At 40.3% G+C, this 13,205-nt stretch overlaps 1 protein-coding gene across 2 annotated transcripts in view; it reads right to left on the bottom strand.

Annotated features, from left to right (window-relative positions):
* LOC126267296 (glutamyl-tRNA(Gln) amidotransferase subunit B, mitochondrial) overlaps positions 1 to 13,205 on the bottom strand; it is a 138,598-nt gene that overhangs the window by 30,083 nt on the left and 95,310 nt on the right. The window lies entirely within an intron of this gene.

The raw sequence follows: 13,205 nt of genomic DNA, 5'->3' as shown, positions 1-13,205 counted from the left end.
AAAATGTCATACAAGATGTTGAATGCTGATCCATGACTGATTTTCACTTTTTTCACTATCACCTCAAGTGTGGTATGTTGGTCTTCGAGCACTGGGTCCTCCATTCCTCTCCAATTGTCAGTTTTTCACAAAGACATCTATATGACCACTATATTCACAATTAAGTGGCTGGCAAAGGGTTCATTGAACCACCTTCAGACTATCTCTCTACCATTTCACTCTCAAACAGCACACTGGAAAACTAAACACTTAAATCTCCCTGTGCAAGTTCTCTTGTTTTATTGCTATGGTCATTTCTTCATTTACAGGCTACCATCATTTTTTTATTTTTTATTTTATTTATTTATTTATATGTATATTAATTTTTGTTTCGCATTCAGAGGAAAAAGTTTGTGACAGAAATTTTGTCACATGATCTGACTGAAAAAAAAAAGAATGTTTCTTCTAATGACTGCAACCCCAATTTGTGTATCATACTCATGATATTCTATCCCCTATTTTGCAAAAAATACAAAATGAGCTACCCTTGTTGAACATTTTTGTATCTCATACCATTGGTCAAAGCCTTCTTCAGAAAAGAAAATACACACAGTCCAGAAGAGGACAGACACCCAGTCTCTTTAGCAAACGTGTTGAATCTTCTAAGTGTTCTGCCAATAAAACACAGTGTTTGGTTCACCTTCCCCATAACATTATCTACATGACCATTCCAATTTAAGTTGTTCATAATTGTAATCCCTAAGTGTTTAGCTGAATTAACAATCTGTAGATTTCAAACAATTGAGAATCCTGGTCGGAATATCAACAATACTATGCAAAGACTAGCTGATTACTCACTGTAAAGATGACACGATGAGCTGCAGACAGGCACAATGGAAAGAGTGTTACAAATTTACCTTTTGGCTAAAGCCTTCTTCAGAACCCCCCCCCCCCCCCCCCCCCCCCCCACACACACACACAGAGAACCACTATGCAGCTCTGACCAGAATGAAAATGTCACGTTGAATGAAAGCAGCAATCTGGAGTGGGGCAGAGAAGGGAGAGGGATAGCAGAGTATAGGTGGGAGCAAAGAGGAGCGCTGTCAGGCAGAATGTGCAGGGTCTAGTTGCCCCCACCACCTCACTGCCCCACAATCTCCTCAAGCTGCATCTGACTGTCTTGTCATGCTGGCATCTAGCCCTGCATGCTCTGTCAAACAGGGCTCTTCTCAACCCACACTCATACCCTGCTGTCCCTCCCCTTCCCTGCCCCACTCCAGTCTGCTGTTTTTGTTTGACATGACTGCTGTACTACATTTGGAGCTGCCAGAGATAGCTTTCAGGTGCGCATGAGCTGTGCCTACTTGTGTGAATGTGTTGTCACATTCAGTGAGCAGTCTAGATGCTCAGAGACACTGGAGACTGGAGAAAGTCTATCCAGTCAGCTAATATGGAGATAGCTGTCTGGAAGGTTGTAAGAGCTATGGAACTTGGTCCGAAAATTAGCAAAGACAAGACTTGAATAACTACAAAATTTAATTGTTTATCTGGATAATGACTTGAAGAAAAGTACACTACTCCTGACTGCAAAATTCGATGGAGGGAGGTATGGGCTGAGCATGAGCAGAGCCAGAGAGAATACTGTAAGTCCTGGTTCCAAGCGTGACCTACACAGACATCCCTCCTAGACCAATGTCTGTACTAAACTGTCTTGTGTGTGACAATGCACCTGCCTTTTTTCTGTGCAGCAGGCTGCGTCACCCCTTCCACATTGGTACTTTCGCCCACTGTCCTTAGGAGTCTTGTATATGACAATATATGGTCCCCAACAACACCCTGCTGCATCTCACCATTTCTCCATGTGAGCTCACATGATGCCTCACTTGATACACTTGATACACTGATGTACACTTCATAACATAATAACAATTTTAGACTTGAAACAGAAAACAATTTACACTAGTTTTCCACACTTTCTACCAGTATTACCGTTCTTCAGCATTTGTCCATTTTTGTCTTGTTGTTGTTGTTGTTGTTGTTGTCTTCAGTCCTGAGACTGGTTTGATGCAGCTCTCCATGCTACTCTATCCTGTGCAAGCTGCTTCATCTCCCAGTACCTACTGCAACCTACATCCTTCTGAATCTGCTTAGTGTACTCATCTCTCGGTCTCCCTCTACGATTTTTACCCTCCACGCTGCCCTCCAATGCTAAATTTGTGATCCCTTGATGCCTCAAAACATGTCCTACCAACCGATCCCTTCTTCTAGTCAAGTTGTGCCACAAACTTCTCTTCTCCCCAATCCTATTCAATACCTCCTCATTAGTTACGTGATCTATCCACCTTATCTTCAGTATTCTTCTGTAGCACCACATTTCGAAAGCTTCTATTCTCTTCTTGTCCAAACTAGTTATCGTCCATGTTTCACTTCCATACATGGCTACACTCCAAACAAATACTTTCAGAAACGACTTCCTGATACATAAATCTATATTCGATGTTAACAAATTTCTCTTCTTCAGAAACGCTTTCCTTGCCATTGCAAGTCTACATTTTATATCCTCTCTACTTCGACCATCATCAGTTATTTTACTTCCTAAATAGCAAAACTCCTTTACTACTTTGAGTGTCTCATTTCCTAATCTAATTCCCTCAGCATCACCCGATTTAAGTTGACTACATTCCATTATCCTCGTTTTGCTTTTGTTAATGTTCATCTTATATCCTCCTTTCAAGACACTGTCCATTCCGTTCAACTGCTCTTCCAAGTCCTTTGCCGTCTCTGACAGAATTACAATGTCATCGGCGAACCTCAAAGTTTTTACTTCGTCTCCATGAATTTTAATACCTACTCCAAATTTTTCTTTTGTTTCCTTTACTGCTTGCTCAATATACAGATTGAATAACATCGGGGAGAGGCTACAACCCTGTCTCACTCCTTTCCCAACCACTGCTTCCCTTTCATGCCCCTCGACTCTTATTACTGCCATCTGGTTTCTGTACAAATTATAAATAGCCTTTCGCTCCCTGTATTTTACCCCTGCCACCTTTAGAATTTGAAAAAGAGTATTCCAGTCAACATTGTCAAAAGCTTTCTCTAAGTCTACAAATGCTAGAAACGTAGGTTTGCCTTTTCTTAATCTTTCTTCTAACATGAACCATGGACCTTGCCGTTGGTGGGGAGGCTTGTGTGCCTCAGCGATACAGATGGCCGTACCGTAGGTGCAACCACAACGGAGGGGTATCTGTTGAGAGGCCAGACAAACGTGTGGTTCCTGAAGAGGGGCAGCAGTCTTTTCAGTAGTTGCAGGGGCAACAGTCTGGATGATTGACTGATCTGGCCTTGCAACATTAACCAAAACGGCCTTGCTGTGCTGGTACTGCGAACGGCTGAAAGCAAGGGGAAACTACAGCCGTAATTTTTCCCGAGGACATGCAGCTTTACTGTATGATTAAATGATGATGGCATCCTCTTGGGTAAAATATTCCGGAGGTAAAATAGTCCCCCATTCGGATCTCCGGGCGGGGACTACTCAGGAGGATGTCATTATCAGGAGAAAGAAAACTGGCGTTCTACGGATCGGAGCGTGGAATGTCAGATCCCTTCATCGGGCAGGTAGGTTAGAAAATTTAAAAAGGGAAATGGATCGGTTAAAGTCAGATATAGTGGGAATTAATGAAGTTCGATGGCAGGAGGAACAAGACTTCTGGTCAGGTGACTACAGGATTATAAACACAAAATCAAATAGGGGTAATGCAGGAATAGGTTTAATAATGAATAGGAAAATAGGAATGCGGGGTAAGCTAATACAAACAGCATAGTGAACACATTATTGTGGCCAAGATAGATACGAAGCCCACACCTACTACAGTAGTACAAGTTTATATGCCAACTAGCTATGCAGATGATGAAGAAATTGAAGAAATGTACGATGAAATAAAAGAAATTGTTCAGATAGTGAAGGGAGACGAAAATTTAATAGTAATGGGTGACTGGAATTCGAGTGTAGGAAAAGGGAGAGAAGGAAACATAGTAGGTGAATATGGATTGGGGCTAAGAAATGAAAGAGGAAGCCGCCTAGTAGAATTTTGCACAGAGCACAACTTAATCATAGCTAACACTTGGTTTAAGAATCATGAAAGAAGGTTGTACACGTGGAAGAACCCTGGAGATACTAAAAGGTATCAAATAGATTATATAATGGTAAGACAGAGATTTAGGAACCAGGTTTTAAGTTGTAAGATATTTCCAGGGGCAGATGTGGACTCGGACCACAATCTATTGGTTATGACCTGTAGATTAAAACTGAAGAAACTGCAAAAATATGGGAAATTAAGGAGATGGGACCTGGATAAACTGAACGAACCAGAGGTTGTACAGAGTTTCAGGGAGAGCATAAGGGGGCAATTGACAGGAATAGGGGAAAGAAATACAGTAGAAGAAGAATGGGTAGCTCTGAGGGATGAAGTAGTGAAGGCAGCAGAGGATCAAGTAGGTAAAAAGACGAGGGCTGCTAGAAATCCTTGGGTAACAGAAGAAATATTGAATTTAATTGATGAAAGGAGAAAATATAAAAATGCAGTAAATGAAGCAGGCAAAAAGGAATACAAACGTCTCAAAAATGAGATCGACAGGAAGTGCAAAATGGCTAAACAGGGATGGCTAGAGGACAAATGTAAGGATGTAGAAGCTTATCTCACTAGGGGTAAGATAGATACTGCCTACAGGAAAATTAAAGAGACCTTTGGAGAGAAGATAACCACGTGTATGAATATCAAGAGCTCAGATGGCAACCCAGTTCTAAGCAAAGAAGGGAAGGCAGAAAGGTGGAAGGAGTATATAGAAGGTTTATACAAGGGTGATGTACTTGAGGACAATATTATGGAAATGGAAGAGGATGTAGATGAAGACGAAATGGGAGATACGATACTGCGTGAAGAGTTTGACAGAGCACTGAAAGACCTGAATCGAAACAAGGCCCCCGGAGTAGACAACATTCCATTAGAACTACTGCCGGCCTTGGGAGAGCCAGTCATGACAAAACTCTACCAGCAGGTGAGCAAGATGTATGAGACAGACGAAATACCCCCAGACTTCAAGAAGAATATAATAATGCCAATCCCAAAGAAAGCAGGTGCTGACAGATGTGAAAATTACCGAACTATCAGATTAATAAGTCACAGCTGCAAAATACTAACGCAAATTCTTTACAGACGAATGAAAAAACTGGTAGAGGCTGACCTCGGGGAAGATCAGTTTGGATTCTGTAGAAATATTGGAACACGTGAGGCAATACTGACCTTATGACTTATCTTAGAAAATAGATTAAGGAAAAGCAAACCTACATTTCTAGCATTTGTAGACTTAGAGAAAGCTTTTGACAATGTTGACTGGAATACTCTTTTTCAAATTCTAAAGGTGGCAGGGGTAAAATACAGGGAGCGAAAGGCTATTTACAATTTGTACAGAAACCAGATGGCAGTTATAAGAGTCGAGGGACATGAAAGGGAAGCAGTGGTTGGGAAAGGAGTGAGACAGGGTTGTAGCCTCTCCCCGATGTTATTCTATCTGTATATTGAGCAAGCAGTAAAGGAAACAAAAGAAAAATTTGGAGTAGGTATTAAAATTCATGGAGACGAAGTAAAAACTTTGAGGTTCGCCGATGACATTGTAATTCTGTCAGAGACGGCAAAGGACTTGGAAGAGCAGTTGAACGGAATGGACAGTGTTTTGAAAGGAGGATATAAGATGAACATCAACAAAAGCAAAACGAGGATAATGGAATGTAGTCAAATTAAATCGGGTGATGCTGAGGGAATTAGATTAGGAAATGAGACACTTCAAGTAGTAAAGGAGTTTTGCTATTTAGGAAGTAAAATAACTGATGATGGTCGAAGTAGAGAGGATATAAAATGTAGACTGGCAATGGGAAGGAAAGCGTTTCTGAAGAAGAGAAATTTGTTAACATCGAATATAGATTTATGTATCAGGAAGTCGTTTCTGAAAGTATTTGTTTGGAGTGTAGCCATGTATGGAAGTGAAACATGGACGATAAGTAGTTTGGAGAAGAAGAGAATTGAAGCTTTTGAAATGTGGTGCTACAGAAGAATGCTGAAGATTAGATGGGTAGATCACATAACTAATGAAGAAGTATTGAATAGAATTGGGGAGAAGAGAAGTTTGTGGCACAACTTGACAAAAAGAAGGGACCAGTTGTTCAGACATGTTCTGAGGCATCAAGGGATCACAAATTTAGCGTTGGAGGGCAGCGTGGGGGGTAAAAATCGTAGAGGGAGACCGAGAGATGAGTACACTAAGCAGATTCAGAAGGATGTAGGTTGCAGTAGGTACTGGGAGATGAAGCAGCTTGCACAGGATAGAGTAGCATGGAGAGCTGCATCAAACCAGTCTCAGGACTAAATACAACAACAACAACAACAACAACTTTGATAAAAACCACTTCTAACTTCACTTCTAACATGTCTAGCAGGTTCTACAGATATGTCAAAAATTGTCTCTTCACTGTCTCTGGAAGTGCTTCTCACAGGAGAGTACCTGACTATATCTCTCTCTGGACACTGCACTGATTTAAGATAGTGTTTTTAACACATTAACACAATTTTTATACAACAATCATTACCAAGTGTTTTGCAAACAAATTTAAAACAGTCTCAGAAACATTTACAATATCTGTAAATACAACACAACATCACTATAATTACTACTCAAGAGCCCTTGAAACTCTAGAAAGAGAAATAACTAGAAGTTGCTGAAGGCTCACGGTATTCAATCCTCACTTTTTTCCTCAGCCAACTTATGTCCTGCAGCTGTTATATCATCTAACTGCCTAATTGCAAGTTGTATTCGTAGCTCCATCTTATGTTCACTTATTTTCTTCCAAGTTGGGCATAGTATCACTACTGGGAATATTTGTTCATTTTAAATGTTCAGACTGTATCACAATCTTAGTTGTATACCGATGATGTTTACTTAAAATTTTTATCTTACCTTTGCCTCAGAGCATGTTTTCTGTGGGACTTCTGTGATGACAGAAGCTAGTAATGCCTTTGTCTACTGAGGGGAAACAGCCACTCACTTTTACTTAATGGTGCCCATAGACTTTCATTTAACACAATTAGATTCTGCACACAATTCTTCAGAACTTCTCACACTGTTTGCACCATCTTAACCTCAAACTTCTCATGATCACAAGTGAACAAAAATATAAATCTCTGCTTTTGTATTTTAAGGCTCTGGTCTACTGTCTTACACTATAACTGCTCATTGTTTAACTCTGCATATTGATGTTTCACGTCATTATTTATCAGTACCTCTTTCTCTGGGGCAATATACATTAAATAAATGTCACATTCTGTCCCCTTCTGATGGCAATGGTAGTATTTTGTAGAGGTTATACACATAATTCTCTATTAGTGGGACCTTTAACACGTAACTTGTAACCATTGGTCAGTACTGTTCTCAAATTCTAGTTTGTGGCGGCTTAATTGCTTCATTCCATGCATGGTAATTTCATCATTTTTTGCTATGGAGCTTACCATTTGATTAAAACTGGTCAAGGACACTTCAACTATTGTCACTTGCTCTTTAGTAAGTTGGAGCAGTTGTTTCTGTTCCTTAGAAGAGGAATACCTAGCTTTGTCTTAAAGTACATGGCATCATTTTCATCTAGTGTTCCTAACAAAATCTTACTGACCTCACCCACAAAGTTTAAGATTCCTCATTCGTTTATGCGGAATGAATGCCTTGCCAACTGTCCTTTTAGCCCCTGTGCCTTTTCAGTTTTTCCTGCTTTAAAGTGATACATATGTTCTGCACTTCTGTGTTCTGCTGCACTCTTAGTACTTGATTCCAACTAGAAAAACTCCTTCAGCCTGCAGGCATGAACTGTGAGATATTTTTTTTCATTTCAGACAGATTACAACATTAGGCCCCTTTGTTTGGACCACAATATATGGACCTCACTGTTTTGTATCTAACTTGCATGATCCGCCGACCAAGCAAGGTGGAGCAGTGGTTAGCACACTGAACTCGCATTTGGGAGGATGACAGTTCAATCCCACGTCCACCCATCCTGATTTAGGATTTCTGTGATTTCCCTAAAGTGTTTCAGGCAAATGCAGGGATGGTTCCTTTTAAAGGGCCCGGCCGACTTCCTTCCCTAATCGGATGAGACTGATGACCTCGCAGTTTGGTCTCCTCCCCTAAATCAACCCAACCCATGATCCACCTCGTTGTACGCTCCCATCAAATTGAACCTTATCTCCACAGTAAAATTATTTTGGATGCTGAGCCCTATCACAGTATTCCTTATTTTTTATCTTACACGTGCATTCTGTGTTCTTGCATATTGGTGCATTTCTTGCATGCCCTCCTGTAGCTCTGCCACATAATCATCACATTTATACCTCACTCCAGCCGGATCTTTATGTAGTACAGTTAAGACCCACTTTTACATTCCCAGAATTAACATTTTCCTGCCGTTTATGACATGTTTTATCATTCCTGTCAAATTTCCTATGTTCACATTGTTAATTTGTGCCTCCTTTTGTGTCAACATATTTATAATTTTCCCACGATTTACACATTACATAAAGTGTTTGTGGACAAAAAAAATGAGGCTGGCCATCCAGTAGTGTTTATAAATACTACATGGTTAAGTTTCTTTACACCAGAGAATTATACTCAGTGGATTTGAACTGGTGAACAGTTGCAACAATTCATGCCGTATCTCCAGCCGCTACCAAGCTCTACTTGGCATCGTGGCTGATGGAAGTAACTAGGTTCATTTGAATAAATATATTATGACCAATCACAACAGTCATTTCCAAACTGTCTCTACTGCACAAATGCATTTTCACGATTTTTGTGATCATCGTGTCACCTTTGTCGAATCATATTTAGCAAGTTTCAGCATTTGGCCACTTGTAGCACTAGTTGACACCATCATTCACTTTTGGATTGCTCAAATGTTTTTACTTTTTAGTATAAACACAGTCCTGGTTATGCAATGTAAGTGATAGTTTGTGAGTGGTGAGTGTGTGGTTTTCTACATAACTGAGGAGGCACAGTACCTGATAAACTCAAAAAGAAGACTACAGGAGAGGCACAAAACAACACATGTAAATGCAACACAAAATACATATTTACATATTTGCCCTTGAAAACGAGAAAAAATTCTCGAAACGTGCCGTACAAAAAAAAAAAAAAAAAAAAAAAAAAAAAAAAAAAAAAAAAAAGGTGTAACTAGTGCAGTATTTCAGTATTTAAACAATGAATGACAGCTGCAGATTTTGAGAAACATCGATTATGACGTATGAAATTGAGTTAAACATTCCTTTTTCCCAGACAGTTATCAGTTCCAGTTGCATCAGCAGTTTGTATTAGACAATAAACGTTTAATAGATAATAAACAAGTCCCTGACAAGTCTTTTGATGCCTGTTATGTACATGCATCACACATAAAGTGCTAAAATACAAGTGGGTATCCTATACATAACTTTTACAGCTTAAAACATTATTTCCCATATTTTACATTTTCCTGCATTTTACACCATTTTTTTGAGGTCCCTTGATAAGTGTAGAAGTGGGGTTTCACTGTATTCCTGGAATGTTGCATGTTCTTCCAAACAACAATTCATGTGGTATACAGGGTGGTCCATTGATAGTGACCAGGCCAAATATCTCACGAAATAAGCATCAAATGAGAAAACTAAAAAGAACGAAACTCGTCTAACATGAAGGGGGAAACCAGATGGCGCTATGGTTGGCCCGCTAGATGGCACTGCCATAGTTCACATGGATATTAACTTTTTTTTAAAGGACCCCCCCCCCTTTTTTATTACACATTCATGTGGTACGTAAAAAAAATGAATGTTTTAGTTGGACCACTTTTTTCGCTTTGTGATAGATGGCACTGTAATAGTCACAAACATATTAGTGCGTGGTATCGCGCAACATTCCTCCAGTGCGGACGGAATTTTCTTCTGATACATTACCTGTATTAAAATGGACCATTTACCAATTGCAGGAAAGGTCGATATCATGTTGATGTATGGCTATTGTGATCAAAATTCCCAATGGGCATGTGCTATGTATGCTGCTCGGTATCTTGGATGACATCATCCAAGTGTCCAGACCATTCGCTGGATAGTTACATTATTTAAGGAAACAGGAAGCGTTCAGGAATGAGATTTTCACTCTGCAGCGGAGTGTGCGCTGATATGAAACTTTCCGGCAGATTAAAACTGTGTGCCCAACCGAGACTCAAACTTGGGACCTTTGCCTTTCGCGGGCAAGTGCTCTACCATCTCAGCTACCGAAGCACAACTCACGCCCGGTACTCACAGCTTTATTTCTGCCAGTATCTCGTCTCCTACCTTCCAAATTTTACAGAAGCTCTCCTGCGAAACTTGCAGAACTAGCACTCCTGAAAGAAATTATATTGCGGGGACATGGCTTAGCCACAGGCAGATTAAAACTGTGTGCCCGACCGAGACTCGAACTCAGGACCTTTGCCTTTCGCGGGCAAGTGCTGTACCATCTGAGCTACCGAAGCACGACTCACGCTCGGTACTCACAGCTTTACTTCTGCCAGTATCTCGTCTGCTGCTGTCGTGGCTAATCTGCACATCAGTAGTAGACAAATTGCGCGAGAATTGGGGATCTCAAAAATGTCAGTGTTGAGAATGCTACATCAACATTGACTGCACCTGTGCCATATTTCTATGCACCAGGAATTGCATGGTGTCGACTTTGAATGTCATGTACAGTTCTGCCACTGGTCACAAGAGAAATTATGGGACGATGACAGATTTTTTGCACTCGTTCTATTTAGTGACAAAGTGTCATTCACCAACAGTGGTAATGTAAACCGGCATAGGCAACGGAAAATGCACGATGGCTGCAACAAGTGGAAGATCAGCGACCTTGCCAAGTTAATGTACGGTGCGGCATTATGGGAGGAAGGATAATTGGCCCCCATTTTATCGATGGCAATCTAAATGGTGCAATGTATGCTGATTCCCTACGTAATGTTCTACCGATGTTACTACAAGACGTTTCACTGCATGACAGAATGGCGATTTACTTCCAACAAGATGGATGACCGGCACATAGCTTGCATGTGGTTGAAGCGGTATTGAATAGCATATTTCATGACAGGTGGATTGGTCATCAAAGCATCATACCATGGCCTGCATGTTCACTGGATCTGATGTCCCCGGATTTCTTTCTGTGGGGAAAGTTGAAGGATATTTGCTATCGTGATCCACCAACAATGCCTGGCAAGATGCGTCAGCACAATGTCAATGCGTGTGCAAACATTATGGAAGGCGAACTACTCGCTGTTGAAAGGAATGTCATTACACGTATTGCCAAATTCATTGAAGTTGACAGACATCATTTTGAGCATTTATTGCATTAATGTAGTATTTACAGGTAATCAAGCTGTAACAGCATTCATTCTCAGAAAGGATAAGTTCGCAAAGGTACATGTATCACATTGGAACAACAGAAATAAAATGTTCAAACATACCTATGTTCTGTATTTCAATTTAAAAAACCTACCTGTTACCAACTGTTCATCTAAAATTGTTAGCCATATGTTTGTGACTTTTACAGCGCCACCTATTACAAAGCAAAAAAAGTGGTCCAACAAAACATTCATATTTCTTTACGTACTACACAAATATGTAATAAAAAATGGGGGTTCCTACTTTAAAAAAACGCAGTTGATATCCGTTTGACCTATGGAACCACCATCCAGCGAGCCAACCATAGCGCCATCTGGTTTCCCCCTTCAAACTAGACAAGTTTTGCTCTTTGTAGTTTTTTCGTTTGATGCTTATTTCGTGAGATATTTGGCCTGGTCACGATCAATGGAGCATCCTGTAAAACCTGTTGCACTATTTGGTGTTGTATTATATAAAAAAAAAACAGCAAATGGAATCAAACTGTCCCAGTTTGTCTGTGCTCTATTTACATAGTGTCGCAATATCTCTGTTAATGTTTTATGCAACCTCTCTAATGCTCCATTAGCTTGAGGGTGGTAACTTGTTGTCTGTATCTTCTCGATACGCAGCAGTTTACATACTCTTTTCTTAGTCCCATTCATGAAATTATTTCCCTTATCACTTAACAACACTGACAGTATTCCATACCTCAGTATAATGTCCTCAACTAGCACCCTCACTACTGTACTAGCATCTTGCCTTTCAATGGATCCTGCTACTATTAACTTCATCAACGCTTCCTGTAATGTAGGATATACTTGTTCCCTTATCCGTCTGGTTTAATGGACTTACTACGTCAAAGTCACACCTTTCGAAAACATGCTCAGGTTTCTTTGCAATCTATAGAGGCCTCTCTAAGTGTTTCCAAGTGAGCTTATTCTTTTTGACGACATTCACATTGCTGGACATATTCTTCTATATCTTTCTGCACACTGTTCTGTACTCAGTACTTCTTTATTCCCCCATAGGTTCTTCCTACTCCTTGGTGTCATCCAGTGGGAGAAACATGGAACTGTTTTCATATTGCAGTTTTTTCAGTCACACTTATTTCTTCTGTTTTTCCTGACTCAGCTGTCTCTTTTTTCCAGATATACTTTTCTATTATGCAGTTTTCACTTTCCTGAACAATATATTTTACTGTTCTAGGATCAGCTGTTTTTGTGTTGCGTGTCCTTGCCACTAGTTCATGTGTGCAAACAGCCCCACTGTTGTCACCTGTCTTGGGTCCCCAACCCATGCCACAGCTTTCGTTTCCACAGTTTCTTGACATAGGCTACTGTCATCTTCCCATCACACAACAGCTGCCCCGATCTCTCTCACTCATGAGAGTGCATCGGTAATTTGATTTTCTTTGCCACCCTTGTACAGGATCTGACAGTCATATCCTCCAGCTTTAACCTAAATTTCATCAATCCTGATAACAGATTGGTTATACGACCTACCCAAGTTAGACACTTACAGTCAATGAAGATTAGGAACTTTCTCCCACATAAACACAGTCTAAAATATTTCACTGCCCAACAAATGGCCAACATCTTCCTCTCGATCATGCTGTACCCTCTTTCTGCCTTGTTCAGCATCCTTGACATGTATGTGACATGTAAGTTGCTTCCTATTTTTCCCTGACTTAAGACTGCTCAAATACTTCACTGGCAAGCATCTGTGGCAATTTCGAAGTCCTTTTCAAAGTCTGGG

Source organism: Schistocerca gregaria, chromosome 4 (assembly GCF_023897955.1).
Source record: "Schistocerca gregaria isolate iqSchGreg1 chromosome 4, iqSchGreg1.2, whole genome shotgun sequence".
Classification (NCBI taxonomy): Eukaryota; Metazoa; Arthropoda; class Insecta; order Orthoptera; family Acrididae; genus Schistocerca; species Schistocerca gregaria.
This window is presented reverse-complemented; position numbering and strand designations above follow the sequence as displayed.